Source organism: Gracilinanus agilis, chromosome 3 (assembly GCF_016433145.1).
Source record: "Gracilinanus agilis isolate LMUSP501 chromosome 3, AgileGrace, whole genome shotgun sequence".
NCBI lineage: Eukaryota > Metazoa > Chordata > Mammalia > Didelphimorphia > Didelphidae > Gracilinanus > Gracilinanus agilis.
Window position 1 is genome coordinate 392,475,429 of NC_058132.1, and position 25,813 is coordinate 392,501,241.

Here is a 25,813-nt window from a genome sequence, read left to right on the forward strand (position 1 = left end):
TGAATGATGAACTTTGAAAATTGCATATGTGGATGCCCATGGTATGATTTGGGGGTTTTCAATCACCAAGTGAGATCAATAATCAATTCATTTATTGCTTATTTCTAATCTGATCAATAAATTTATTTTCTTACCCAGAATCAATTTCTGGGAATTTTTAATTGACACAGCATATATGTGTCTGGCTAATTCATATATTTTAAATACTTTAATTTCTCTCAACATATCTCAGACATCAATAAGTTCTTCATTATTTATCTCTCACAATATCTACAATTTTTGCTGATAAATTTTCTTGATGACATCCTTTAAATACACTTCTCAACAATTCCTTATTTGTAATGTGTTTCCAAGACATGCGCCGCTTCCCTGCCTTTTGAATACTCCTCAATTCTTGTAAAGAAGTGTATATAACAGATATCATCAAGGAAATGAATGAAAAAGTATATATTATTGATGTGGGATGAGAGAGAGATAAAAAATGGAGAATCCATTAATATCTGAGAGATGTTAAGAGACAGTGAAACAGGTCTCAGCTAGCAAAGTTGAAAGAACATAATCAAGAGGGGTACAAAACTGGTAAGGTGTAAATGGGTTATGATCTCTATTATTTAGACAGAATACTTACACTGATGAGATCATGGATTCATTTAAATATACTTGTGTTCTCAAATTTACGAAATCATTGAGGATGTTCAAATACATGAGATAAACAAAAATGAAAAAGGATAAGGTAGAGTTTTACAAATGATTATTTTTCATGAAATGCACCATTTTATAGTCATACAATTATCTAAAAGTTTTAGAATCGCATTAACCTATTATTATTATTATTATTATTAAAGGTATTTGGTTCAATAAAGCAATATATATCTAGAACTCTCTCTCTCTCTATATATATATATGTACATACATATATACATATATATATATCTTTAATGTCTCTCCTCCAATAAGATATATTCTACCAACATGGAAAAATTGACCAGATTCCTTGAATTAAAAAATAGAAATATTTTTGTTCAGGTATCCTTTGATTATTAATACCAAAGTTGATGTTTTCTCATTAATGATTTTTGCCATTGTCACAGAAGGTATCTTGGTCAAAGTTGAAATGGAAGAAATCTCTAGAGATGATAATCTTCCAGATGTTTTTTATGAATGAAAAGTTATAAAGTCCATAATATCACAGAGCCTTCTAAATGAGATCCATGAATATTTAAGAGGCAAAATTAGCAAAACATTTGACTAACTAGCACACATAACAACAACAAACCTCAAAACAAACCCCTCAAAAAGCCCTAAAAAATTAAAAAAGTTCTTAATGGATTACCAATCCATATATTTGAGGCAAACAATTCAGATAGGTGATGTGAAAAGCTTAGAACTGAATTGAAAGAAAAGAATGTGAAAGACTCAGAAAACTAAGTTATGCTTTTTTTAAACCAGCATACTCATATATAAAGTACATTGTTCCCTTAATATACATTTTATCTTGGTGGTATGATACAGTAATTAATTTTGGAAAGCAGCAACATCCAAACAAACAAAGCTAAGTAGGGTAAAGGCCAATAGAGAAATACATTGGCCTCTAATTATGACATTTAAGAAATAAGTGATGAAATGAATATCATTGAAGACGTTGTATATGATCATATAGGAAGGTAGGCTGGTCATGTAATGAGGAAGAAGAGTAGCAACCAAAGGGTCAGCCAAAGAACTTTTGCTGATACACTCTTCCTAGAGTAAGGCTTTCTCCATACCCGTTGTTATCTTTGTGGAAGATCTACTTAAAATCTTCAAGAAAAATTACACAAGATCTTAATACTGCATTGGAATATGAACAAACAGAAAGAATATAACCGCTTCTAATGAGAATGAATAATGAATTCTTTGAAAGGGTCCCATGTATTTGAATTCATATTATTTGAAATTATTATGTGTCATGTGCCAATTAGATCCAGCCTAATGGAAATATGAAGTGTGAATTTCAATAAGAATAATAGCTGGCACTATGTGCCAGGCATTGTGCCAAGTGCTTTACAAGTATTACTTCATTTGATTCTCAAAACAATTCTGTGAAAATAGAAGTTAAGTTAATCTTATTCTTTTAAAATTTTGTGTTTGTCATCTTTTCCTCTGTTGACTTAAAATTACTAGTTAACTCGTTATCAGCCCCCAAAAGAATACTGTCCATCCAAGACTCTCCTTTGGGTTTATCTTCCAATCAAACCCTTCTAACCACCAAGGAGTCCACTAACTAAGGTCTACAAGATGCTAAAGGATTCTATAAAATAATTTAAATTCCTTAATTATCAGAGAGAGCTGGTCACTAGTCTTACATAGATGTGTTTAAAATAACTAATTAGCAAGGAGACACACAAAAAGGTTGGAGCAGAATCTATTTTACTTCAGCATAATCTCAGACAAAACAAAAGTGAAAACTTATCTAATTAAAAGTAATATCAGTATTAATATCAGTATTAAACATATGTGCAACAAATGGCATAGCATCCAAATTCCCAAAGAAGTTACATGAGTTACAAGAGGAAATAGACAATAAAACTATATTAGTATGGGGCATTAAACTTGTCTTTTCAGAATTAAACACCAAAAAAGTAAGAAATTAAAGAAGTGCATAGAACTTTAGACAAAGTTATATTTGTTATGTCTCTAGGGAAAACTGAATAGGAATGGAAAATAATGTTTTTTTCTTAGCAGTACATGGTACCTTAACAAAAACTGCTCATAAAATAGGACATAAAAGCCTCACAACGAAAAACAGAAAAGTAGAAATCTTAAATGTTTCTTTTCCAGATCATAATGCTATTAATTTACATTCAACAATGGGCTAGAGAAAATGAAGACTAAAATTAGTTGAAACTAAATAACTTTATCCTAAAGAATAACTGGATCAAATAAAAATCATAGAAATAATCAACAATTTCATTAAGGAAAAAAGCAACAAAGAGACAGCCCACCAAAATTATGGGGATACAGACAAAGCAGTACATAGGGAAATTTTATATTTCTAAATGCTTACACCAATAAAATACAGAAAGAGCAGATCAATGAATTGGGCATACAACTAAAAAAGCAAAGAAAAGAGCATGTTAGAAATCCTCAACTAAATACCAAATCATCAATCCTGAAAATCAAAGGAAAAATTAATAAAATTGAAAAAATATGAACTAATAAGAAGCTACTTTTATGAAAAAAATATATAAACCATTGGTCAAGTTGGTAAAAAAAAGAAGAAAGCCATATTACCAGTACTGAAAATGAAAAGGATGAATTCACAACCAATGAAGAGGAAATCAAAACAATTATTAGGGGTTATCTTGTTCAATTATATGCCAATGCCAATAAATCCAAAAATCTAAGCTAAACTGATTAATATACTTTTAGAAAATATATAAATTCCTCAGAATTTAACAGAAAAGGAGATAGAACTACTTAAACAGCCCTATATTAGAAAAAAATGGAAGAAGCCACCAATGAATTCCCAAATAAAACAGTCCAAGGGCCAAATGGATTCACAAGTCAATTATACCATATATTTAAAGAACAATTAATTTCAATACAGTTGGAATAATTCCAAATAGTTTCAAAATTATTTAGAAAAACAGCCGAGGAGAGAACTCTACACAATTAATTTTATGGAACAATATGGCATTGATACTTAAATCAGGAAAAGCAAAAATATAAAAATAAAACTGAAGACCATGCTCCCTAATGAATAATGATGCAAAATGTCAACTAAAATACTAAAAAGGAGAGTATAGCAATATTTTTAAAGGATTATGTGCTATATGACTGGTAGATTTTATACCAGCAATACAGAAATGTTTCATTATTAGATAAACTACCAGCAAAATTGACCATATCAATAACAGAACTAACTCAAATGATATTATTTCAAGATACATAAGTTTTTGGTTTTTTTTACAAAATACTATTTTTTTACTAAAAACTTTACAAAATACTATTTCTATTCAAAACACTAGATAACATTGGAATAAATGGAACAGGCTTTAAAACGACAAAGAGTATCTCTTTAAAATCATCAACAAATATTTTCAGTAAGAGATAAATAAATGCCTTCCCAATAAGTTCATGAGTGAAGCAAGGTGTAAGGATTAAAAATTTAGGTATTATAGATATATATTAAAATATGTGGCCGCCAGGAATCAACAATTTAGGTTGATTCCGTAATTAAATCAGACCCAAGTCAGCATCGGGTTGAAGAATTTATTTACAATCGGTAGGTAAAAGTAGGAATAAAGAGAAAAGTAGAGGCTAGTCCTGTCTGGACTGAGAGAGAAGAAGGTTATAAAGCTTAATAATGAAGCTGTAAGCCACAGGGCCCAACAGCCAGATAGGCAGAGTTTAGAATTGGCCCAGCTAGGCAAAGGAAGTCAGCCTAACTTACCCAAGTGACAATATAGAGCGTAATCTGTCTGTGGTCTCAGGAGATGCTTCTTCACCAAGTTCAAAGAGGGAACTGCTCCCACAGGAAGTTCACTAACTTACTTAAAGAGATAGTGTCTTTCATCACTTCCTGTGGTCCACCTCTAATTCAAATGGACAAATGGCAGTTTCTACATTGATTTGGACTGCCCAAAGGGCAGTCCCTTATTCTTGATTTGTTACTTATTGTCACGTGTGGGTAACTCGTCTCCCCTCCCCACTAAGGGAGCTGAGAGTGACATCATTAGCACGCCTGGGTTGAGTAGATTTTTGACTATTAATGGGATCCAGCTAATTCTATTTACACAAAGGATGGCCATTATCACCACTACTTTTCAATATTGTTCTAGAAATACTATACAGCCATAAGAGAAGAAGAAAAAGAAAATGAAAGAATTAAAAGAGGTACTGAAATTAAACTGTCAATTTACAGGTTATATGGTGGTACTTTTAGAAAATTGTAGCAAAAATACAATACAATATGATTGATTAAAAAGATAGACAGCAGTGTGAGAGTGGGAACAACATGCTATTCAATTCTGTAATCCTCAAGACCATATTAAGGTAAATGAGCCCTCCCTTGGAATCTTTCATCACTGAGAGGGACCATTGACCCAAATTACTGGTCAATTCTAGTGTAACTAATAAATTAGTCATGCTAAGATCATTATTTCTCAATTTAACAATTTTCAAATATAGCACCTGGTTGGTAGGTGATGTTGTTATCCTCATTTTAAAGATAAGGTAATTGAGGCAAAGGAATTTTAAATGATTTACTCAGGGTCATACAGCTAGGAAATGTGTGAATCTGGATTTTTAACTTGGGTCTTGCTAATTCTAAATTCAGTGTTCTATTTATTAGGTCACATAGATGTCCTCAGAAAAGTCATTATTTTTCCTACTTCAGAATTCTATGCATTCATATTTGTGAGATGGAAACATTAAAGTGGATTACAGATGAGAAAAGGAAAAAGAAAACTATTAAATGACTTGCCCAAGGTGGCAAAGCTAGTGTCACTGGAAATGGATCACAAGGTTCCTGACTCAATGTACATACCTCTTTCCACTGTGGACTTTCTGAGTACAATGCACTGAAAACAGACTATAATTTTGTCCTTACATATATTGTAATGTTAATTACTGTATAGTTGTGTCTAGACTGGAAGTGAAGTTTTCTTTAATCATTCAAAGCCCAAAAGTTGCTTCAAAGAGAAAAATCTAATCAGGCCACAATTCAAATACTTCCATGTACATTGATGGCAAGATTTCATCCCAATTGAAGAGTATATATATTTTGATATATAGTAACATATGTAAGTATATTAAAATATTATAACATCAATTATATCTATCTATATCTATATATAATTCATTTTTGAATGTTGTAAAAGAACTTCAGGCTCTAAATTTCCTATTCAGGTTTTAGACTATTTTCGGAGTAGCTATTCTCCTGTCTCTAAAGTTGAGGTGGTAGACATGTGACCCACAAAATTCTTAAGTACAGCCTAAGCAGATTACGAATCTGTTCTGATCTGATTTTAATGGGTTAATTTACTAACGAAAATGAAATAGAATTTCCTAAGTCAACATGCAGCCCTCAAGAATCTTTCAGGCATGCTTTAGTGGTCCTTTCTATGTGTATTTGACATGACTGCTCAATGAAATTACTACTCACTTCGCCCACTAAGAAACTATTTCCATCAATACTTAACTCAAGTACCACCTTCTATATGAAATCTTTCCAGATGTTCCCTACCTACTAGTACATTTTCATGAAAAATTACTTTGTATTTATTTTGATTATAACTATATGTGTAAATATTTCCTCCTCCATAAAATGTAAGCTTCCTAAGATGAAAAACTATTAAAATATTTGTGAATTTGTAACATGCTGTCTAACATAAATTAGTGCTTAAAATTTGTCAATTCATTGATATCAATTCTGCTTTATATCAAAAAGTGTTAAACCAATAATTTTCCCACTATAACAAATGAGTTCCCAATAAGATTCCTTTCATATATTTTATAGCCCTAAATTTAGAATGTGACTGATTCAGGGAAGTGGGAAAAAAGAGGGAAGAAGATAATGATTACAAGATGATTAGAGATATAACAAGATGTAACTACCCCAGAAAGAAATATGCTTTTGAAGAATATTATCATGAACAGGCAATTTTCAGATAAAGATACCAGCTATCAATAATCACATGAACAAATGCTTTAAATCACTACTGACAAGAAAAATTCAAGTTACAACAACTCTGAAGTACCACCTTATACCTATCAGGTTGGCTAATATGACAGAAAAGGAAAATGACAAATATTGGAGAGGTTGTAGAAAAATTAGAACACTAATGCAATTGCTTTAATCATAGTCCAAACATTCTAAAAATCAATTTGAGACTACACGTAAAGGGTTATAAAACTGTACATATCCTTTGACCAAGAAACTGCACTACTACATGTACCTGCCCAAAGTGATCAAAGAAAGGAGAAGAACTACTTGTACAAACATATTATTAGTGGTTCTTTTTGTGGTGGTAAACAATTGGAAATTGAGGCAACACCCATCAAATGGGGAATGGTTGAAGAAGTTGTAATATATAATTGTGATAGAATACTATTGTCCTATAACAGATGGTTTCAGAAAAACCTGAAAAGACATATAAAGTGATGGAAAGTGAAGTGAACAAAACCAGAACATTGTACAATATAGCAGCAATATTCTACGAATGATCAACAGTAACTTAGCTTCAATGATTGACAATGATCCAAGACAATTCCAAAGGACCTGTGCTGAAAAATGTTACCCACATGTGGGAGAGAGAACTGATAACCTCTGAATGAAGATTGAAGCATGCTTTTTTAAACTTTGTTTTTGGTCTGTTTTCTTCTTGAAACATAGCTAATATGTAAATATGTTTTGTAGGAATTCATATGTTTAATTGATGTTAAATTGCTTGCTTTCTCAAGGAGGGAAGAAGAATGTGATGAAGAAAGAAAATTTGGAACTCAAATTTTTTTTAAAATGAGTGTAAATTATTTTGCATGTAATTGGGAAATGTCCAATGAAATAAAAACATTTAAATAAAGAATAAAGAAAATGTTCTTCCTTGTTTCATTTACTCCCTGCTACCCCCTCCATCAGAATCCTGGTCAATCTGTTTTTAGGGGGCTAAAGGGAAGAGTACTGAATTTCAAAACAAATGAAAATTATAGGCAGATACAATTTTTACTTAGTGATCTAACGATTTCATTACTGAATTTTTACATCTCCCTTTATACAGGCCACAATTCTTTCGGGAATTTTATATGTTCTCATCCAATTTACCTAAACAGGTCTTATTATTGAAGATTACTGGGCAGTAAGCAAAGGAAAATGAGACACCACTTTACCTTTGACCAAAACAAAAAATGCCTTCATAAACATTTCCACAGTTCATATTTTAGCAGAAGTTCAGTGTCATAACAATAGAGAGGAGAAATGACAAAAATAAGGCATTAGCAATAACAATACCAGTAATAACAATATTTAGTTTTTATATCTACCATGTCTCAGGCACTGTGCCAATGCCTTCTCACAACATCTCTGGGAGTTAGGTGTTATTATCATCTCTATTTCATAACTGAGAAAACTGAGGCAAATGCAACTTAAGTGACTTCCCTAATATTGTAAAGCTATTAAGAATCTGAAGATGAATTTGACCTCAAGTCTTCCTGTTTCCAGTTTTAGTAGTCTATCCATAGCACAGTATACTTTGTGCTAGATATAACTATCCTCATCAACTTTTTTAAAACAGTTCTTGGAACTGTGAATTCCAAGTCTTTGTTATTTTTCAAAAAATGCTTTTTCTGCTATAACTTATCAATGTTCATTTAACATGTTTCAATATTAATTAATTGATTGTTCTCCTTTCTCCTTAAAGAGATTCTAAATGACAACATTATTTCGGGCTTGATATGCATTGTGTATAAATGTAGCTGAGCAGACAAATGTGAGTTTGTCTCTAGCATACCTCCTATATAAATAGTTTGTGTGAACATTTGGGAGAGAGATGTCTCAAAATCTGCACATCTCCCATGTCTTTTGAGCTATTGGAATTATGCTTTTCTCATAGAGCACAGTGCCTTCTTCGATGTAGGCATGTCATAATTGACAGTCCTATGCCAGTCTCTCCCATGTCTCCTAATCAAAACCAAAGTTCCTCAGAGATAACTCAGGAGAGCACTTGTATCATTTCTTCTGAACCTTGTGAGAGCGCTTCTCATGTGTGAGTTCTCTGTAAAACCGTCTTTGAGGCAAATGTACATTTGACATTTTAACAATATGACCAGCCCATCAAGATTTGTGTTCTCTGGAATAGAATTTAAATGCTTGGCAGATTAGCTTGAGAAAAGACCTTGGGGTCTGGTATGTTATCATGTGAGGTCATCTTCAGATCTTCCTAAGACAATTCCAATGAAAACATTCAATCACCTGGCATTCAGCTGATATATCGTTAAGTTTCACAGGAATACAACAATGAGATCAGCACCAAGGCTTCGTTAGCTTAGCACTTTAATTTAATACCTCTTCTCATCCACACTTTGTCTTGGAACCTCCCATATACTGAGCTAGTCCTGCCAGTGCTTGCATCAATCTTATCATCTATGTAGACATCCCTGGAAAGTATGCTATTAAGGTAAGTGAATTTGTCCACAGCATTCAAAATTTCTCCACTTGCTGTGACTGATGGTTCCATATTTGGGTTCTGCTGATTGGTGAAGAACCTATCTTCTTGGTATTGTCACACCAAAATTATCAGAAGTAGCAGAGAATTGACCAATACTCTTTTCATTCCAATCTCAGAACTGTGTTAATTTCACAATCATCTGCAAACAAAAAGTAATACAATAACTTTCCTTCTACTTTAATCTTGTCTCCTGTCCTTTTCAAATTAAATAATTTAATGTTAATGCAGTGGCTGACCTCATTGTGTTTTAATCCTGATTGAAGACTTTTGACATCATTGAAAATATCATGCTAAAAAGATGGGGCAAGCAATAACCCTGCTTTACTTGCTTTCAATATTATCTACCTAACAAGGATCCCTATTAAACAAGTTAACTTTCCTATCCAGAATTTTAATCCAAGCCAAATCATAGTCTTGTGCATAATTATAGTAGAAGTGTTTTCTGGGTACATTTCTTTTAGCCTCACATATTCTCAAGTATTTGCAAAAAATAGCCTACACTAAAAGATAGCATGTCAGTGAATAAAACATAAAGCCAAACTTTCCATACATTTGGTATAAAAAGAGATGTTGTGAGTAAACACCACATTCTTTGGGAGCTAATTTTAGCAATTATAAGAACTTTCCATTTTGGATTCAGAAGATGGGTGCTTCTATAAAGAAAAATGATGTGATAAAAATAATTGGCTAGGAAAAGAAGATACACTTCTAAAACACTTCATAAATAGGACTTGATATGTTATCTTAAAATGTGATGTTAGATACTTGATCTTACAGACTTTTTTTTTAATGGGGGAAGAACTGGTTCCAGATATGTGTTTTCATTAGATTAGGAAACTCCCTCCATTCAGACTGGAATTTTGTGTGAGTTCTTAATTTTGTGAGTTACTTAGAGCAGTAGGAGATTGAGAGTGAGATTATTGTTCACAGTCATGAAGTTAACACAGGACATTTAGGATTTGAAGCCACATTTTCCAGCTCCTAAGGTTTGCTGCTCTCTATTCACTGTGCAACACTGTTTCTAGAGATTTGTTATGCTTAGCAACACAGCAGCTATGCTGCTTTTCAGCTCCAAAAAATCAAGTAAGGTGTCATATTGTCCTATCATGAAAAATTCACTATAATTTTCATAGTGCAGTCATCCTAAAAGCTGGAGCTACATTGACTTAAATAATTATACCACTATGCAAAATGCTTTTGAGCTTTAAATTTTACAATAAAATAAATTCTCTTATAAGCACATCCGTCAAAATCCTAAAATCAGCTGGCTTCCACATCTGAAATAAAGGGGTTTTTTTTGGCTATTGTCTTATCAGTGACTTTCCCCCATTGAGCCTCATCTTTTGATCCATCCGTTCTCTGGTACATCTGTTTTGGCTTGTTTACTGGTCACCTACTTTTGTATTGCCTTAGCTGTCATTTGTGCCTATCATAATCTTTCTCTTCTCATGTACAAATTTCTATTTCATTGCTGTTTAAGTAAAACAGAAAAATTCACTCCTGTGAGAATTCTTGACTAGACAGATATTAACATATTCTAGGCTAACATTATCTACCCAACACTTTGCAATGTGGGAAGTAAATATTTAGAAGACCTCCATCCCAGCTTCAATCCTGTGCACCTGAGTGACTCAATATAGGAATCAAAGTCATGTGTCTGATGGCCTGACACAGGGTTCTTGGGACCACAGAGGCAAGGAGAGACATGTAGGTAAGGCATGACATTTGAAAGCCATTTGTCTAGGAAAAGATTTGGAGGAGAAGCTTGGGTTTAAAAAGCCAGCACAGGAAGCATAGTCAGCCTCTTTGCTTCTGAATGGGTCTCTGAGCTAATTCTCTCTGGGCAGGCTATCTCTCCCTGAGCCCTCTTATCTGGTCATCTGTGTCAAGCTGCCCTGTGAAGGGAACCAAGAAGGATGCAGCAGGGGACATGATCTTAAGTTAGAAAGGCTGAAACTCAATTCCTCTCTTTACTAATAAATGCTTATAAATCTAGTCATATGCCTCCAAAATTAATGTTTATTTATAACAGCAGCATCAAGTACATACATCAAAATATGCCCATCCTACTCCTTTTCACATTTAGTTGTTTTCTCAATTCTTTTGCAAACTGAGGCAAGCAAAATATCTGGAATGTAACTGTTATGAAATAGATCATTTTGTATGCTCTTATGTAAGGACTTTATTTTAAAAGTCAGAACGACTTTATTAGAACTCTTTAGCTCTGTGTTGAGGATTTGAGAAGAGATAACACTGAATTTCTTTCAAAGACTCTATTTGAAAATTTAAGCAGATTTCACAAAAGCTAGAGATAAGTTGATGGCCTGGCTTGGTTGTAGATGACTCTAACCACAGTTCCTGGGGGAGGCTGGGGCTGGTAGATCATTTTGGTTCAGAAGTTCAGATTTGCAGTAGGGCTAAATTTGTAAAAAGTCCAGCACAAATACTGTGAACCCCTGGGAGTATAGGGTCACTAGATGACCCAACAAAGGGGTAATCCCAGCAGAGGTGGGAAAAAGGAAGCACGTTAAAACCACAGCTACTTAAAACTGGAACTGGCTCACGAGTGACTAATACATTTCTATCCTGGGCAAAATAGGAAGCCACAGTCTAAATTAACAAAGAAATAAATAAAAACAATCAAATAAACACATAGATGGCAGATCTATGGTAATTAACAAAACTAAGTAAATCCATTGGAAATGAATATTCTAGAATAAAAAAGTTAGTATTTGCTGGCATGGAATACTTGTGAAAGCCATGATGGCATCATAATAGCAAACAATTACCTTCAATTAAAACATTCTTCAGAAAGGAATCTCCCAAATAATAAAGGTAGCATTTGCTAGCATGAAATCTAAACTGAAATCATAATGACAGTTCTAACAGAACTTCCTTGAGGACCCAATTGCTGTTCCTCCTTGACTGAAACAGCTGCAGTTTGGTTGTCCATGGCCTAACAACAACAACAAAAAGCTTTATCTACAATTAATGCAAGCAATATTAAAGTAATAATAGGTTCAGCAAAACTTTGAAAAATCAAATCATAATTTACTATTATCTGGCAGAATACAATTCAGTTTCTTTTTTTTTTTTGGCTATAATTAGTGATTCTGGTCCTTGAAGAAGCTAGCTAAATGTGCTATATTGATCTTTTAGTTATTATGCCTATTTGGTAAAAGAATACAAATTCAAAAGAATTAACATGGAACAAAAAACTTTCCTGATATGTAACCCTATGATGAGGAAGTAAAGGGGGCTAATGACATCTATATATTTTACAATCTGAAAAACATATAAAGAACTATTTTGGGGGAAAAACAGTATATTTATTTATGCCTTGATCTAGTATTAAATTATAAACTCTTTGTATTATATTTAAACTCCAATTAAACTCCGCACCTCACCTGAAGAATTCCTATCCATCTTCTTAAAAGCACTTCAGAATTGGAAAAATAAATTCCTTAAAAACCCAAGAGTAGAAAAATAATTTCTCTTTGAAATAATGAGGAAAGGTCAGAATTATTAGTTTAGAAATTCCTTTTGTAAAAATTTCCCTTAAGCAAGATAAATTATAAAAAAGGGTTATTAACATTAAACTTCTAAAAACCCAGCTTGCTCTGATGTTATTGTTGTTACAGTCACTCTGTTATAAGACTAAATGTGTTTGTTCATCGTTCTCCAGAGAAAAAGAATTGTATTTTTATTTTACATTCTTGAAAGCTTTATATACATTGATTCTCTGACTAAATCAATTCATTCTTTTTTTTTTTTGAAACCTTTACCTTCCATCTTAGGTTCAATACTTTGTATTGGTTTCAAGAAAGAAAAGCTGTAAGAGCTAGATAAGGGGGGTTAAGTGACTTGATCAGGATCACACAGCTAGGAAGTCTCTGACCAGATTTTAACCGCGGACCTCCCATCTCTTGGCCAAGGCTCTCAATCCACTGAGCCATCCAGCTGCCCCCATTTTTTTGTTGTTGTTTTTAATAAAAAAATATAAAATATATGTACATTGATATACTGCATGCACAGCATTATGTAGACAGTGCTTATTTCTATGTATCTGCATTTATATGTGAGAAAATAGTCCGCAAATTCTGTGACAGAAAGTGAGGAAGGGGGGATGTCCTTTGAGATGGCATCTGATTAGGCTTTTAAGAAGATGGGTAGGAATTCCACTTGGTAAGCAGAAAGGAGCTAGGGAAGCTATTTGTATGGAAAAGTGGCAATATTAATTCCTATCTTCTCTGTTAGTGTTATATATACAGCTCATAATTCGTTTGTAAGTTCTTTTAAGTAAGATTTTCTTCACAGGTGATCAATCCCATTTATTTACTTATATGTAACTAGCAGTGGAGTTCCACCCATCCTTCTTTTAATATTTATTCCGGATAACTTTTTTTCTCTTGTTTTTTTTTTAAACCCTTAACTTCTGTGTATTGGCTCCTTGGTGGAAGAGTGGTAAGGGTGGGCAATGGGGGTCAAGTGACTTGCCCAGGGTCACACAGCTGGGAAGTGTTTGAGGCCGGATTTGAACCTAGGACCTTCCATCTCTAGGCCCGACTCTCAATCCACTGAGCTACCCAGCTGCCCCCCAGATAACTTTTTAAGAAAATGAAATACTCAAAATGGAGACACAAATAGTAGTAAGCCTCACACTTCTAGATTATCACCATTCTAGTGTCAGAGGCAAGAAAGGGTAGTGAAAAAGAGAAGATCCTTCTTCCAGACCAATCCATAGCCATCATTAAGAGGGGGTAATATTTGTGTTAAAGAGGTTTACTTTCCTTGCTATTTCCAATGCTAAACTGTTTACTAATGTGCTAAGGATAAAGATCAGGTACCCTGTTAATGGTTGTTTTCTCCTACCACCTCCATTCAATTCTACTCCCACAATTCTATACCACCACATGCTTCTAACAGTGCATTTCTCTTGGACCCTCTGTTCTGTGGTGAGGCTGAGGTTGGCCTGTCTTCATTCTTTCCCTGGCTGGTTCCTAATTTCCTCTGAATGTGAAGTTATATTCTCTCTCCTACTGCCTAATCCAGAACCTTCCCTCAGAACCCAGGATCTTCTCTTCCTGAGACAGCCTACCACTCCTCAGACAACATACCATGGAATATCCCTCCACAAGGTCCACTATCTTATATCTATGGTGAGTTCCTCTTGGGATACTCCCCTTTTTTATTTTGAGAGACCGGAAACCACCTGTTTTCATTCCCCTTCCCTGTATTCTTCCTGACATTCTGAATTTTTAATCTCTAGGTAACCTCATTTTCTCTCACCTCAGCCCCTGACACTTTTCAGTCCCCTTTACGTTCCTCTATTAAAAAATAAGCTCCTTGAGGGAATGGATTGGATTTTTTTTTTACTTGTATCTATGTACCTAATTGTTGTATACCCAACAGGCACAGTGCCTGTCACACAATAATTGCTCAATAATACTTTCTTGCCTTCCTACTTTTCATTATTCCTTTCTTCCTTCCTTCTTACCTTCCTTCCATCCCTCCTTCCTGTACAGCCACAATGCCAAGAAACAAATGTCCTGGAGTTGTATACTAGTATGTGTTTCTGTGGGTGCTACAACCACAGCCATTAAAGATCCCCCAAAAAAACAGTTAATGCCACCTAAGTTCTTGGCTCTCTGTTGGACTGCTCAGCATCAGAAACTGTTATGGTTCTATCTGCAGAAATGACATTACAAAAGAACAATTACCATCTATTTTGCTGTTGAACCCTAAGGACCATGGGACCTTTCCATCTCACTTGCAGCTGAAATTTATGTGTTGTCTCCCTTCATTAGAATTTGAGATCCTGAGAGCAGGGACTGTCTTAATTTGCAATTTGTACTCCCAACACCTACCACAATGTTTTGCAAATTCTAAGTATTTAATAAGTGCTTTTTTTTTCATTTACTCATTCCCCAATATAAACTACTAAAGTGTTTCTATAGCACATATCAATTACTTTTGAAATTGTTTCCCCTGGAGTCATGCTATACACCAATTTTAAGCTCTAAAGCTAAGTACAATTGGTCATTCTAACTTTCCTAGACCAAAATTTGGCCCCAAGTATTCCATCATGATGCACATAATGTACTTGTCTGCTGGCATGCCTGTATTTGTGACCATCTGTCACAATAAAATTATGCTCATTTAAAATGAAAGTTTTAGAAGACCAATTGGAAGCATTTTTCACTCAATTGCCTAAGAAAGTGCAAAAGAGAAATGGTATTCAGGGCCAAGACTTTTCTTGCTGGACTAGGGATACCTAGCCACCAAACTAAATCAGTCACCATATCAAGAGCATATATAAAATATACTTTAAAAACACACTAAAAGGGAAAATACTGTAAATTGTCACAAGGTTTTATGAGGCCAACTTTCAAAAAAAAATTTCCTGAAAATGACTTTAAGATGACAAATCATAAACAAATTAGGAAACAGTCTTCATTTAGAGTTCAACCATGATTAACAGCATCTTAAAGTCCATATTGCAGCAAGACTATCATGCTAATGCAGCACAGCTTCAATTATTATGGAATTCCCTCAATATGGATGGTCTGAGATACAGGTAAAGGCCTTCACGAAAGAGAGCATCCAATAGGAAAGGGCTTGCTAAAGAACATACGTTCTGTAAGGAAAGCAGTTACTTGTCACCTTCTCAGATCTGATAATAACTCTAGCTCAGAGTAGGCCAGTTTTCCCTGGAGTCATCAAGTATTATCCTCAAAGAACAAAAGGAAGGCTTTCAGAAACTTAACTCACTATATGCTCTCCTGACATAGGTCCATATCTGCTCTCAATAAATCAACTATTTATTGGAATACTGAAGCTCTGCAGAGTCTCTCATTCCATTGCACTAGTTCAAAGCCCTGGCTAGACTATTTATTGATGTGCATTTAAATTATACTTCATGTCTCCTTATCTATTTTCTTCTTTTTTTCCTTATCCATGAAATACTTCTATGATGTACCTATTGATACATTTATAATCATTACTATTTTTATAAATGTAAACTCTTCACTCAATTACCTTTATGGAGGCCACAATATGGAACAGATTGAGGAGGAAATTAAAATCAAGAAAATTTGTTAAATTGAAAGGAAGCAGATACTAGAATATGTATAACCTCAAAGTTGAATTTTTATGGTTTTCCTCACCCTTACTCAAATATATGTATAATTTAACATTATCTACTCAATTTGTTATTTTTACATGGGAGGTTGTGTCAGCTGATAGTATTTTTAAGTCAATAACTAATGAACTATATTCAGTGAACAAATAACCTAATTATATATTTTGGCTCTTCCAAAGCTATATAATTATAACTACAATCCAGGATTAAAGCAAAACACCTCATGTTCCAAGACTGTATTCTTCTTATCTAGGTCAGTAGTTTCTATATTGTATAAAGTGATGTTTTCTCCTTTAAAAAAAGTAGTTCTAAATAAATAATTTTCAAAAATTATTCCATGCAGTAATATAAATTTTTCTGTTGAAAAACTAAAATATCATTAGCTATCAGTTATTTCAATTTTTTTAAACCCTTAACTTTCGGTGTATTGTCTCATAGGTGGAAGAGTGGTAAGCATGGGCAATGGGGGTCAAGTGACTTGCCCAGGGCCACACAGCAGGGAAGTGGCTGAGGCCAGATTTGAACCCAGGACCTCCTGTCTCTAGGCCTGACTCTCAATCCACTGAGCTACCCAGCTGCCCCCTATTTCAATTTTTAAAAGTCATAGTTTTTTAGAAACTAGATTATTTGATACTTACAAAATTGAATAATGCTGAAAAAATGTTAATAGCCATTATAGTATTTGTAACTTTTCCACAAAAGTCTAACTTCAAGCTTAGTTACTTTATATACAATTATAGCAAGCAGCACAATGGTGACTCTCCTGTGTCATGAACTGATCAGTGAACATAATAGATTATGTCCAGGTTGATTTTAAATATGTGCCTACTCAACTTACTATCGTCTATTCACTGTCATTTGAAGTTATTTCACAGTACTAGTCATACTTTTTTAACTTTGTTGAACTGTTTTCAGTGAAAGCAACAGAGGCATTTTATGAGAGTTTCACCAGAAAACAAAAATTCTTTCTCCCTCTCCAGCGTCTTGTAGTCTTCTGAAAAGAACGAGCTCAATATATTTTGAAAAATTCTCGGTCACGGTTTATCTTAGTCATTCCCAATTACTTGAAAAATAGTGAAGTAGCATGCTTTTTTTTCAAAATTGTATGTAATTTAGCAGTTATATTCACATGACAAATGTAAGATCTTGATTGTATAATTGTTAGTATATAGCAAGAATGCACAGGAGCAACCATGTAGAGAGGGCATCAACCATCCTTGCCATCACTAACACTATCTGTTGACCACTTATCACTGATTGGCAGGTAAACCCAAGATTTCCAGGAATAACATTTAAAAATCACTTTAACTTTTATGCTATTGTTTAATGGTGATAATTGAAAAAATATGCCAAATATTTTTTTTAATTTTTTTTAAACCCTAACTTCTGTGTATTGGCTCCTAGGTGGAAGAGTGGTAAGGGTGGCAATGGGGGTCAAGTGACTTGCCCAGGGTCACACAGCTGGGAAGTGTCTGAGGCCGGATTTGAACCTAGAACCTCCCCTATGCCAAATATTTTAAATAAATATTTGATCAATTTTTTCTTATAACAATTACACTGAATATTCCTTATTCCTGGGTCAAACTATATAGAAATTTCATTATACCAAGACCTGCTTAATTATAATCTCTGATTAACACTGATCTCTCCAGTACATCCTTTAAGGGGACTTCATTACTTAACCTGTAGAAAATAGGTTTATCTTAAAAACAAACAAAAACAATAAAGTAAAGAATAACTCAGAAGATTATTCTCCAACATTAGATCTTAAGAAAGGTGTTCTAGGACATTAAAGATTATTCTTTGATGGAGGGAGATGGAGGAAGAATCCAATATTTACTTATAATTATGTAAAAAAAATACTTAAATACACACAAGCTTATAATGCCAAGTACTGATTTTAGTCATATTTTTCAACATTTTAAAACATTTTATTGAATAATTTTATATAATCTTTAACCATATATTCATATATGCTTTGCTGACAAAATATCTGAACAATAAAAGTTCTGAGGTTCACCTAATAAAATGTAGAGTACTTGACTAGCTAAAGTTATATCTGATTCTGCCATAATAGTTTTTATTTATTTTATTGGTTTGTAGTTACAACAAAATGTTACCAAAATAAAAACAAAACAAAATGTTTATATTTGTACCATTTGTACCATTTGAACATTAAAAAGACAATTAAAATAGTTCAATGGTTTATTTCATTTTATTTTTCTTAAGACATAAGATGATATTACTTAGTATCATTTAATGAAAGCATTTCTTTTTTTGAAGAATACTTCAGGTGAGAAACAAATTCACTATGGCTAGCACTGCACTCCACTGAAATGATTCTTTGATGATTTGCGCAGGCCCCTAGATCATACATAAATCTTCTGAAACACAATTACAAGAGACTAATAAACTTTAGATTCTGTAACTTCAGCTAGAAAGAAATGTCGAAACAACATTCAGTACACTATATAATATATAGGGATTAGAAACCCCATCATGCATTGGCTACCCATTCAAAAGCACTGTATCATCAATGTTGATTTGTTCTTATGATATAAAAATATCTTCCAAGTAAAATATCTATACATTTTTGCATTTTCCAAAATCCTATTAAAATGTCAAAAATAAATTATACACAACAGTATCCCTAAAATCTCATTACCTCTCTTAGGTATGGTTCGTTTTCACATTCTAGGAGGGATGCATGTTTGTTAGCAAAAGTTGACACTTGTGTAGCTTAACTGGCACTAATGATAAGTTATAAAAGCAAAAGAGAGCAAAGAAACAAAAGGGGTATTGTATTTACCCAGATGTTTTTAAGTTCCTCTCTTTGGTGCCAGTCATATATACTACATTTAAAAAAGTTATTTATGCCTATCAATCATTTACATAAGGCAGTGATTAACCACAAGTTCTATGGGATCTTGAGAGTTCACTAATGGGGCTGGAAAGTCTTTTAAATGTACATACATAACATAAAAAGCATTATGATGCAAATTCTTATCCTTTAGTTTTTAAACTTAAGGCTTAAAAGTCATTAAATGAAAGTGAGTGTCCCTAAAGGTAAATTCAATGCCCCCCAAATATTTATGAGACATCATTTTAACAGACTGTTATGCTAGATAATAAACCTTTAGAAAATTGTTTGGAGATATCAATTAAAAGACAGGCTTTTCTATAATTGAGATTACACGTCCACTGTCTATCCTATTTGACATTGTTTCCTTTTTCAGGAAACAAATTAAAACAAATTAAAAAGCATTAAATTTTAGTGATGCAAACTTTATAAAAGTTGATAGACTTTTTTTCCCTTCTTTTTCCTTCTACAAAATCCAATTTCCGCCTCCTCTTGTGCAGCATTTTCTTTTTTATCAGGATTCTAATAATATATTATTTAAAAGTATTTACTTTCCCATCCCTCCTCCACCCTATTACACTTCCAAAATATTATTGGTCAGTGTAGATCTAAATACAATGTTAAATAAGACACATAATTATTCTGACAGATTCCCTTACTTATTACTAATTTCTAAGCATTCATCATCCTGCACATTTTGTATAACCATAACATAACTACCATAGCCAAAGCATTAGTTTTCATCTCTAAATTCCAGGGTGAACAATTAAAGTTCTGGTAACATATGGATCTTTACTATCATCCTAGAAAATATTTTCCAGGTCTTCATTTTGTAGTTATTAGATTATATGATTCCCTGGGCTCATAATTCATAATATTCCAAATAGTTTTTCATTCATTTACTTAGAATATATGCTTTATGTTCTCCAGACACTAGGGTAAAGAAAATAACTAATAAAAAAGAATTAAAATTTTTTTTCCTCATACTGTTTACTGAGATTACAGCTTATTGATTCCGACAATATTGTCCATTTACACAATGGCAAATAAAACCTTATAATCCCAGGCAAATACTTGTGAGAGTCAGGTGTATATGTTTGTTTTCCCAGTTTTTGGTGTTTTTGTTTTTGTTTTTTTTCTAGTGACTTGAACACAGTATCTGTTTCTGACTTTTAATTTTCCCAAATCATTAATTTCAGGGAAAAATTGAATGGAATGTGGATTGTTTTGGATCCGTAATTGCAAAACCAAATAAAGTAATCGTCAATGATTATGAATTTATTTGCTGTTTATATTTTGATGCAATTCCAAGGGTAAGAATAGAAAATTCAGGCATCTGTGAAACTTTATCCTGTGGGGGAAACCTAACAGCTGCTTCCATTTACAACTTTAACGACCTACCCTCTGGTATACAACAGTTTGCATGTCTGCCAGACCACCAAACATAGATTTATGATATAAAACCTTCACATGCAAAAGGAGGACGGGAAGGAGAGACAGTGGAAATAATTCAGAATCCCACGGCTTATTTTGAAAGACCCTCCAACTAGATCAATACTCCTTTTCGAATGGTACACTTCTGCCCGTTACTGTTACCCTAAATTCCCACTTTTACCACTTCTGACATTTTTATTATTTTCCTGGGCACCACTATGTTTAAAGAGCCAGGTATTCTAGCTTGCATCCTTTCTCTTCCATTCACTAACGTTAGCCTCAGCTAACCTTTAATCATCTCCACCTTGTTAAAGCTTTTTCCCCCTCAGGATGATTTTACCTTTACTGCCAAAAGGGGGAAAAAATAAACGCAGTAATATGAGCAAGTATGTGGGGGCTAAAACAATATCCTACAAACCAACCAAGCTCAAGAAGCTCCTCCAAGTGAGGCGGCCCTTGCCAACCAACTTTGCACACTGCTTGGGAGGCAGGCACACTTGAGTGCCTATTTCCGCAGGAGGGACCTCGCCTCCTCACAACCACACCCACACGGGGCTCTATGTCAACAGCTCTGGCTGGACCGCGGCTGTGCATAACTGAGCAACTTTCCCCTGCACGGTGTCAACTTCCAGGGAAAATCCAAAACAGGAGAGCCCCAAGGCGGACAGGGGATCAAGTCCCTTCCCAGACCCCCTGAATCCCTCGCAGCCCTCCACCCCCATAAAGGGAGACAGGATCCTACCAGAACGGATCTTGATTATATCGGTGAACTCGTCTCCAGCAGCATCTTCCTGAGGCTCCTCTGACCATCCCCGCTGAGCCATAGCGATTCACCGATTCCAAGGAAACCTCCCCCGCTACTCTTGGCTCCCCACTGACGCCCCCCCAAACTTTGAGATGCTGCTTGTTGGGTTGGGTTTTGTTCAGTCCAGGCTCCCGCTAAAGGCAACAACTCCCCAGGAGGAAAGGGAGACGGAGTGTCCAATGAGCGGATTTACCTCTGCCTGGGTGGGTCCATGGACACGAGGGTGGGGGTGGGGGATTGAGAGGTGGAGGAGGGCACGAAATAGGAAAGGCCAAGGCCACTTTCTTTTGGATGGGGAGAGTGAGTGGGGGTGACGGGTGTTGCTGTCAAAATGCCCAAACTCTCCCTTAAATGCGAAGAAACAGGTGCCGTGTACCCGGGTACTGGCCCCAAAATAGAGCTTGGAGTCCGAGAAGGTGAAAGCGGAGGAGGAACACTGCGCTCAATAAATCAACCAGCAAGTTGGAGACTCCGGAGACTGGCTGCTCCGCGGGCTCAGGATCAATGCAAAAACAGGAGCAATTAGGGAACAAATTGCCAAAAGCAGTGCACGAGATCATGAATGATTTAACATTGCAACTTAAGAGAATAATAGGATGGAGGTCATTGGCTTTAGCCCTGGAGAAGGCTTACTCAGGCTGAACCCACTGAATTCATTTCTTTTGCCTGTACTCCTTGGGAAGGGGAAAGGGGCTGTGAGTGATTCTATAGGGAGAAATGCAAATTTCTCTAAGTGTTGAGGTGATTTCATTAACTGAGGAGCCAATCAACCTTTCCCATCTGTTTTCTCTCTCTCTCATTGGACTGAGGTGGTGGTTCTTAACTTGAGGTCTGTGAACTTTAAAAAATGTTTATGACTGTTTTAGTATAATCTTACATATTTCATACATTTAAAATTCTGAAGAATCCAAAGCTTTCACCAGATTGTCAAAGGGGACTGTGCCACAAAAAAGAAGACCTGCCTAGTTGCTTTTGAGATCTTGTTGACCAATTATCTCTCTTCCAGGTGACAATCACTGACTGAACGTGAGCTGCCGAAGACTTCCACAAAATTTGTCATTCTCCAGCCCCAGCCAGCTATTTCTCAGCAATTCCTGATTGCATTGGAGCCTCAAAATGGGCATCCCACACTTCCCCTGAGAGCAGAATCCCCAAACACCCCAAACCAGTCAAATCTCCATATTGATTGACAAATGATAAATGAAGCATCATGTTATATTAGTGGATAGAGAGCTGTCTTCCAGAGCTTAGAAGCCCTGGAAGAAAAACCCACCTCAAACACATGCATTTTGTGTCATTTAACTTAGGGTTCTAAGCCAGAAGTATTAAACAGGAGGCACAAAACATTTCAACAGTGCATCCAGAATTGAATTAAAATGTAATTAGGAAATATTTAGCAAAATAATTTAAAATACAATAAACTATAATATCACGTTTTAAAACTAAGTCAATATATGTTTGCAGGAATCCTTGCATAAAGATTATAAACCCCTTCTATTTGTTTGACACCACTTCTCTAGATCACTAAGTCTATAAATTGCTAGAATCAATCTGTATTGGTAAAAGGAGTTTTCTCACAGGTCCACAATTGAGGCCCTATTCCCCTGACTCTAATAGAACTTTGGAGATTACCTACAGAGTTATGAGGTATTTGTACTAAAAGCTAACCCTAAAATTTTCCTACTAATCTCTTGCTTCACAAAAGGATAGACAGAGTGCTGATACTTATATTGGAAAAAAAAAGAGTAGTTTAGGGACCAACCCCAAACTGACACGAGGAGCAAAAAATAAACCACAACAAACCATTGTCTGGAATCCCCTTTCCACATATATATTTCTCCACTAATACTTGACTTTTAAAGCTATTGGTCTAGGAAATAAGTCCATATCTAGCTCTACTTTTTGTTTAATGCAGATGGCAAATCATGCTATAGGCATTTCATCTCCAATACGTTTAAAAAAATAAAACATATTTCCTTTCCATCTTAGAATAAATACTGTGTATTGGTTCCAAGGCAGAAGAGCAATAAGGGCTTAAGCAATGGTAATTAAGTGACTTGCCCAGGATCACAAAACTAGGAAGTGTCAGAGGCAAGATATGAACCTAGGTTTCTAGACCTGGCTTTAAATCTACTGAGCCACCTAGCTTCCCCCTCCAACATGTTTTTTTTTTTTTTGGTTTGTTTGTTTTGTTTTGTTTTTGTTTTTGTTTTTATCAACCATTTACAGATAGAGACTGGGACTGTTGCTTCTCTGATACAGGGAATTCCTTAGTAATGAAATCTTTGTCAAAGCAGACTGGCAATTTCTTATCAACTTAAAATCTCTAAAGGTTGCCTATAGAGACCTGAAAAATTCAGGGTTATATAGCCAGTATGTCTCAGAGGGCAGGATTTGAGCACACTAACTTATTGACTCATATCAATTATTTATACCTATGAAAATAACATTTTTGTGGATATTTCCTGGCAAAACTGTGAAGTAAGCATAGGTGATTATAATTGTAGGATCAAGTCAGTTTTTCTTTCAGACATTAATGGAGACAAATTTTTCTAGAAATCTTGGGGAACTCTGAGTGATGATTGTGTTGTTACAAGAAGTGTAAGTAGTTGGCTATGAAATGGCAACTCTACTCTCAGTATGAACAATAATATCTTCATATTTCTTTCAGTCTGGCAAAAATGGCAATAATATTTAAGGTGTGTGATTTGTTTCAATCACCTCACCAAATTGGAGTGGAAAATTGAGCAAGCAAATCAGAGCAAATATTTGCAGTGACTGAAGAAAAACAGTTTTTTTTACTATGTGAACATCTATGAAGGGGATATGATAAGACTAAAAGTAAGCAAGATCAAGTAGCCTCTCCAAGTAATGCCAACCTCATGCTTAGGAGGTAGCTGTTTTTGCTGTAGGGATACATCCTGCACTCAAACACATCCAAATGGCATTCTATATCAGCCAAGAGTAGTATAGCTACTGCTCTTGCTACAAAGCAAAAAAGTAGGCCTGGTGGCGTCATCTCTTTGAAAAAGTTTGAAGACTTAGAACTTATCTCATCACATATGCTAGTTAAGTAGAGGTTGCTCTTTTTCTTCCCATCCCACAGAAATTTCAGAGATAATGCATACTCTGCTGCATCCTTTCATTAATAAGAGAAATTCTGCTGACTTTTTTGTTCTCCATTTAGAGACATTTGCAGGTATATCATTGTAAATCATATTATGCTGCATGGTTTCAGATTACTAAGTAGGTTTATTATATGATTTGGCCAAACTAGAATATGGAATAAAAGTATGATCAATAGAAACTATGCCAATGTATTTGATAAATAGCACAGCACATCCTAGAAAGCTCTCTGATATAGTTCAAAGACGTTACATTTAAAAGCCATGGAGTAATCTGTTTTGTACCATCAGAGACTTACAGAATATTAGAGCTTTAAAGAACCTTAGAGAGTTTCTAGTCAAAGTCCCTCATTCAGCAGATGAGAAAACTGAAGGCCAAGCATGGTTATAACTTCTTCCAGTGTTTTTTATATTAGAGGATAATTAGAGAAATCCATTTTGGATATACATTTTATGTACTGTCAATTTTTATGTAGAGGTCCCCATTGATATCAGTGGAAGGCTCAAATGGATCAATGTGACCATTAGTCATCTCTCTTTCTCTCTCTCTCTCTCTAAGGATGATGGCAGAAAATACAGTTAGAGGCAAATGTGTTTCAAGTGTGACAAGAAGATACATTTTTCCCATAAGAATGGAATTATGTATAACTGGAAGTTGTCATCTTTTATATTCTAGGTGCATGTTCTGCTTTTTCTCTAATTGTCACATTTAATTCCTCAGGCAATTTGAAACTTTGTATTTTCCTAGCCTCCCACCTCCTTAGTTTCTTCAGTTCATACCAGGTGTGAAAATATACCAATCCATGAAGAACATATGCAGTAGGAGATCAAGATCATTTGGGCCATGGTGTATTCATAACTGGTGACTTACAAATCCCATTCCAATTATAGACAACCATTAAAAAACTCCAGTGGCTTAATTAAGCAAAATACCCCACAGATATTTACTTTCTCTGAACATTTTGCTTCAGGGGTTGAAGAAGAAGACAAAGGAAAGGGGTCAGAAAAGTTTTAGGGAAATTGTACCATTAGCACCTTTTGGCTAAACTTCCTACATCTGGATATATTTGTTTCTATTGCTACAGAAAAGAAAAAGGAAAGTTAAAAACAAATTAAATTGTTGTCACGTGTATAGGCTTAACTTACAGTATGAATTTTATATTTAGTATCTATAAATGTAGATGAAATTTGAGTCATTGTGAAGAAAATTTTTTCTTCTCAAAGCATTTCTGTTGGTATTCCAAG

The 25,813-nt window shown here is 34.6% G+C and overlaps 1 pseudogene; it reads right to left on the minus strand.

Moving 5' to 3' along the window:
• LOC123241611 overlaps positions 1–21,462 on the minus strand; it is a 55,934-nt pseudogene extending 34,472 nt beyond the window's left edge.
• Positions 21,463–25,813: the final 4,351 nt, after the last annotated feature.